This window comes from Grammomys surdaster, unplaced genomic scaffold (assembly GCF_004785775.1).
Source record: "Grammomys surdaster isolate TR1022 unplaced genomic scaffold, NIH_TR_1.0 126187, whole genome shotgun sequence".
NCBI classification, from domain to species: Eukaryota; Metazoa; Chordata; class Mammalia; order Rodentia; family Muridae; genus Grammomys; species Grammomys surdaster.
The window spans coordinates 8,793,369-8,800,245 of NW_021620993.1; positions in this window are offsets into that span (position 1 = coordinate 8,793,369).

Consider the following 6,877-nt stretch of genomic DNA (forward strand, 5'->3'; position numbering starts at 1 on the left):
CCTCTCCCCTCTCCCCTCTCCCCTCTCCCCTCTCCCCTCTCCCATCTCCCCTCTCCCTCTCTCTCTTTCTCTGCCTCTATTACCCTCTTAACTCCCTCCCCATGCCCTGAATAAACTCTACTCTATACTATACTGTCCATGTGGCTGTGGCTGGTCCCTCAGGGGGAAGGGATGCCTCAGCATGGGCCCACTGAGACACCCCCTTCCCCCATACCTCACCATACCTCCATAGAACATACTCCCCCTTTATCTTTTTATAAACAAATCAATAGGCATGAAAATGTCATAATGAAACCCATTTTGTATACATAAAAGTTTAAGAAGCAATACATAAGTAACATGATTGGAATTCCGTAGTATTTATTACATTGTTGCTAGAGCTGTCCTTTAGCACAAGTCTTGCTCTTCTACAAGAGATCCCTGGACGACTAGGATGCACCAGCCAGGGCTGGGTAGTTGTTGACTGGACACACCAGAGAGGCTGCCACCAAAGTGATCCTTCAGGGTGCTGTGGGCTTGGTCTGGGATTATCTTCATTTTTATTGCTTCAGTGCTTCCCTGCAGGCGGGAGAACCAGGTTGTCTTCTTCCTTGGGGATCCTGCAGAGACAACAAATAACCCAGGAGCAGAGATGCTGCCAGTAACTAAGTGATCTGGAGAGCGCACTGAGGAGCAGGGAAAGGAAGTAGATCACACATCGGGGAGCTAAAACATAAGGTTTGTGATGAGGAAGCATTCATTTTTATAGACGACCTCCTAGGAGCTAGGCTCAGGGCTAATCTGCAAAATATTCAGTTTAAAGTTCCTGGGAAGATGTCCATGTGTAAGATAGGTAGTTCTGAATCTGAAAAGGGAGAGCCAGGAATAAAAATAGATATAATGGGGTTAGAGAGGTGGCTCAGTGATTAAGAGCACTTAGTGCTTTTACACAGCCACTGGATTCCATTCTCAGCTTGAAAGTGGAGCAGCTCAAAGGCCTACAAATCCAGCTCCACCCACCTGATGCCCTCAGGCACCTGCACTCTCACGAAGGTACCAACACACACACACACACACACACACACACACACACATTTTATTAAAAAATAAAATGAGGCTAGGCAGTGGTGGCTCACGCTTTTAATCCCAGCACTTGGGAGGCAGAGGCAGGCGGATTTCTGAGTTCAAGGCCAGCCTGGTCTACAGAGTGAGTTCCAGGACAGCCAGGGCTATACAGAGAAACCCTGTCTCGAAAAACAAAAAAACAAAAAAAAACAAAAAAAAAAAAAAAGAAGAAGAAGAAGGAAGGAAGGAGAAAAGGTGAAAAGAGAAGAGTCACAAGTTCAGGGCCATCCTCAACTACGTAATGAATTTAACACATTCCACTGCTTGTATTTCTAGTGACCGGTTTGCTTTTTTGTTTAATGACACGGTGTAGTTTACATCATTTTACAAGTAATCTGTATAAGATCCTTTAACATGGAAACCAGGTTTGATGGTTTACACATAAAATTCTCTCAGTCAAAAGGCTGAGACACTAAAGATGGCAGCAACTTTTTGAGACCAGCATGTACTATATAGCAGGAAATTGTCTCTCAGAAGGAAGCAGGAAGAGAATGTGTTGGGGAAGTCTCGGGAGAGCAGTGAGGATTTGGGACTGGATATGAACAAATACATTGTACACATGAATAAGAAACTGTCTAAGAGTAAATGTAAAAAGAGTCTTTGAAAAGGGTGCAGGGAGCCAGGTGGTCATGGCACACACCTTTAATCCCAGCACTCAGCAGGCAGAAGCAGATAAATCTCTGTGAGCTCAACAACAGCCTGGTCTACAGAGAGAGTACCAGGACAGCCAAGGCTACACAGAGAAACCTTGTCTTGAAAAAACAAAAGAAAAACAAACAGACAAACAAATAAAAATAAAGAGAGGATCCCACATTTGAAGGGAGAGGCAGGTGGATCTTTGTGAGTTGGAGGCCAGCCTGGTCTACAGATGAGTTCCAGGCCAGCTGGGAAGGATTACATAGTGAGACCCTTTCTTTTTTTTCTTTTTCTGTTTTTCTTTTTCTTCTTTCTTTCTTTCTTTCTTTCTTTCTTTCTTTCTTCCTTTCTTCCTTTCTTCCTTTCTTTCTTTTTTTCAAGACAGGGTTTCTCTGTGTAGCCCTGGCTGTCCTGGAACTCACTCTGTAGACCAGGCTGGCCTCCAACTCAGAAATCCACCTGCCTCTGCCTCCCAAGCGCTGGGATATAAAGGTGTGCGCCACCACTGTCCGGCTTGTAGCATTCTTCTTTAGCATGCACAAAGCCCTGTTCAGTCCCCAGCGTGGAATGAGCTGGTAGCAGTAACCACAATTCCAGAGGAAGTTCAAGGTCATAGCTTAAGGCCAATTTGGAATATATGAGATCCTGCCTCAGAAAAAGAGGGAAGGGAGAGGAAAGAGAGGGAAGGGAATAAAGATGAGGCTGGGGGTGCATCTCAAAGGGAGAGGGCTAGGCTCCTCCCATCTCCACAGCAAAATAAAATAAGTTAAAAAAAAAAAAATAGAGCCAGTGAGGCGGCTCAGTGGCTAAAGCACCTGCCAGCAAGCCTGATGAGGTGGAAGGAGAAAACCGTCTCCCAGAAGTCATCCCCTGACGTCTGCAGGTGTGCCGTGGCACACACACACACACACATACACACACACACACAGAGAGAAAGAGGGAGAGGGAGAGGGAGAGGGAGAGGGAGAGGGAGAGGGAGAGGGAAAGAGAGAGGGGGGGGAGAGAGAGAGAAATGAATAAATGTTTAAAAAAGAGAAACAAAACTCTCTCAAAGTTGTGTGTTATCTAAGGCCACGAACTTTGGGTTGGAGCAAACCTAGGGATTCTGCAGGGTAGTCCTCTCACGGTTCTTTTTATGACAAAGGGATTTCAGCACGTGTAATCCCTAACCGTTTTTGTTAATCAAAAGACGCTGTTGGTGGTGTAGGCAAGTAGGATATGCTGAGAGTCAGAGGCAGGAGAATCATTAGTAACGACACCCTGGGCTACACACTTTGGGCTGGTGAGATGGCTCAGCGGTGAATAGCTCACAGAGGACCCAGATTCAATTCCCAGCGCCCACATGGTAGATTACAACCACATGTAACTCTAGTTTCAGAGGATCTGAAGTCCCCTTCTCACTTTCTCAGACACCAGGCATGAATGTGATGAATGTGATAGACATGCGGGCAAAACATTCACACATAAAATAGTCTTTTTAAAAAAGAGGTTGTTTTTAAAGACTCAAGCAGCCCGGTGTGATGGATCACACCTTTAGTCCCAGCACTCAGGAGACAGAGGAAGGCAGATCCCTATGAATTTGAAGCCAACTTAATTTACATCGTGAGTTCTAGAAGAGCCAGAGCTACATAGTAAGACCCTGTCTAGAAAAAGAATGAGGACTGAGCAGATAGCTCAATGGTTAAAGGAAGAGTACTGGATGTTCTTCCAGAAGACCTGGGGTTGGTTCCCAGCACCCACATTGTATCTCACAACAGTGTATAACTCCAGTGTCAGGCCATTTAATGCCCTCTTCTGGCTTCAAAGGATACCAGGCACACACGCTTGGTTCAAAGACACGGACACAGGCAAAGCATTCACACACACACACACACACACACACACACACACACACACACACACAGTGTGTTTTCAGGACAGTTGTTTTTCAGGATGGTTTTTGTGTAGTTCTGGCTGTCCTGGAATTCGTTCTGTAGACTAGGCTAGCCTGGGTCTCAAGAGATCCATCTTCCTCTGCCTCCTGAGTGCTGAGATTAAAGGTGTATGCCAATGCCACCATCTGGCAATAATTTTTTTAGAAAGAGAGAAGGAGAGGAGGGGGAGGGGAGGGGGAGGGAGGAAGGGAAGGAAGGGAGGAAAGAAGGAAGGAAGGAAGGAAGGAAGGAAGGAAGGAAGGAAGGGAGGGAAGGAGGGAGGGAGGGAGGGAGGGAGGGAGGGAGGGAGGGAGAAATGGTAGCCTAGACGAACTTAAACAAAAAAAGATGTATTTCTATTTTATTTCTGAGCCCAAGGAGACACAGAGTGTTGCAAGTCCTGGAAGCAGAGTTACAGGTGGCTGAGAGCCTCCATGTAGGTGCTGGGAACGGAACCTGGGTGCTTTCCCAGAGCAGCAAGCACTCTTAACCCCTGAGCCACCTCTCCAGCCTATGAACTAACTCATAAAGGGATCTAGAAGTAGAAGATGAAAGAAGGCAGGGTAACATACTCCTGCTGGCCAGAAAGAAAGCAGATATTTACATTTTAAACTACCTATGAGGCCACAGAACAAGGAATTCTGGGTGGCCTCAGGGACCCAGGAATGACCAATGGCTAAGGAAAACAGGCGCTCAGTCCTGCAGTCCTGACTATGAGGTTTCACAGCAATCTGAGCTCCAAGGAAAGCCGTGAGCTCCAGATGAGAACCATGGTGTCACTGACACAATGCCTGCAGCCCTGTGAAACCGGAGTAGAATTCCATGCTAAGCTAAGCCTGGGCATGGATTCTGCAGACGCGGATGCTGGATGGTAATAAGCATAGGTTGTTTTAAGCCACTGGATTTGTAGCAACTTGTTACATGGCAGTAGGAACATGATGTGGCCAGAAAGCAAAACAGATTTTAACATGTATAATCCACGGGTCTATGGCACTCATGTAACTATTGTTTTGTGATTTACTGCTTTTCTAGTCATTAACATGGAGTGAGCTGGGTGTGGTGGTATGCCTGTAATCTCAGTACCTGAGAAGCCAAGGCCAGAGGAACCACACAGATCAAAGGAAGCTTGGTAAGACCGTGTCTAAAAAAACCCAAAACAAACAAGTTAAAAAAAATTAAATGTCGTGAATGTATCTCCATATCATTAAATATTCTATGCTATATTTTTCTAAGGGCTACACAAGACTCATGTCAGCAACCTTATTTTCTTCCTGGACTTTGCTATTAGGAAACTCAGGGCTTTATGTTTGACTTCACTGTACATTTTCTTTTTCTTTTTATTTTTTTAAAGATTTATTTATTTTATTTATGAGTACACTGTAGCTGTCTTCAGACACACCAGAAGAGGGCATCAAATCTCATTACAGATGGTTGTGAGCCACCATGTGGTTGCTGGGATTTGAACTTGACCTCTGGAAGAGCAGTCAGTGCTCTTAACCATTGAGCCACCTCTCCAGCCCTCACTGTACATTTTCTGCCCTCATTAATTTTTTGATGGTTTTCCCCAACCCTTTACTGTTTATTCATTGTGCCAATTTTCTTTCTTTCTTTCTTTCTTTTTTTTTTTTTTTTTTGGTTTTTCAAGACAGGGTTTCTCTGTGTAGCCTTGGCTGTCCTGGAGCTCACTCTGTAGACCAGGCTAGCCTTGAACTCTCGGAAATCTGCCTGCCTCTGCCTCCCAAGTGCTGGGATTAAAGGCGTGCACCACCACCTCACAGAAAATGAATGTTTTTGTTTTTGTTTTTTGGGAAGCAGGAGCCAAAGTGATACAACCCAGGTAATAAACACTTAAATAAACCAATGTTAAGTCTCATTATTGCAAAAGCAGTAGTTTTTCTGTACTTTTAGTTAGCTTGCCTTATGTTGACATCTTACAATACAATGTTCAGAATCACAAGCTTATGGATCTGGAGCTGGGCAAGCAGTGCCTATGATCCCAAATATTAACGAAGCCAGTGCAGGAAGATAACTTGAACACAGGAGTGTGAGAACAGCTGGGGGAACATAGCAAGACCATGTGACTTGGGCTGAGAATATGAAGCGCTTGCCTGGCATGCAGGATGGGCCAGGTTCAACCCCCAGTATCATAGGTAGGTAGTTGGGGATAAAAGGAGTTGTGAATTCTAGCTAGCCTGTATAAAAGATACACAATCCAAGTATTTATTTTTTTAGAAATTGTAGCCTAGATTGGGCAGGTTTGAGCTATTCTAACTTACATTCCAGCCATATGTCCCTAGTTACTTGCCGTTTCTCCTGGTTCTATGCTCATGGTCCATCTCTCATGGTGGCTTCTTCCTTCTCTCATGTCCTTTCTTCCTCTCATTTCTCTACCTGTGACCCCCAGACAGGTAACTGAAAACCTGCCTACTTCTGTCTACTGCCCAGTCACAGGCGTTAGCCTTTTACTGACCACTTAACCAGTGGAGCAAGGTTTGCACAACAGACGCTGGTGGACGTGAGACTTTCCTGGTGGGAGCAACCAGATCTTAGGGGCCGGTATTTAACATTTGTAGACACAGCAGATCAATCCCCTGGAGCTGGGGAGATGGATAGACAAACAGACAGGAGGGTGCAGAAGGATTCCAGTGACACTGGTTATTCTTTGTCAGCTTGACACATGTAAAGTCAACTGAGAAGAGGTAATTTCAGCTGAGGAATTGTCTGCATCAAACTGGCCTGTAGGCAAGTCTGTGGGGGCATTTTCCTGATTGAATGATTGGTTTAGGGAGGGTACAGCCCACTCTAGGTGGTACTACTCCTATGTAACCCACCTGGTCCTGGGTTATATGAGAAAGCAAACTGAGCAAGCCAATAATCAGCATTCTTTCCTGGTCTCTGATTCAGTTCCTGCCTTGAGCTTCTGTCCTGACTTCCCTTGATGATGGACTATAGCTTGTAAGATGAAAAAACTTGGTTCTGGTCAGTGCTTTATCACAGCAACAGAAAGCAAACTAACTAGTAAACAGTGCAGTGAGCAACTGTGGTGGGTACAAGGAGGGACTAACTAGTAAACAGTGCAGTGAGCAACTGTGGTAGGTACAAGGAGGGACTAACTAGTAAACAGTGCAGTGAGCAACTGTGGTGGGTACAAGGAGGGACTAACTAGTAAACAGTGCGGTGAGCGACTGTGGTGTGTACAAGGAGGGACTAACTAGTAAACAGTG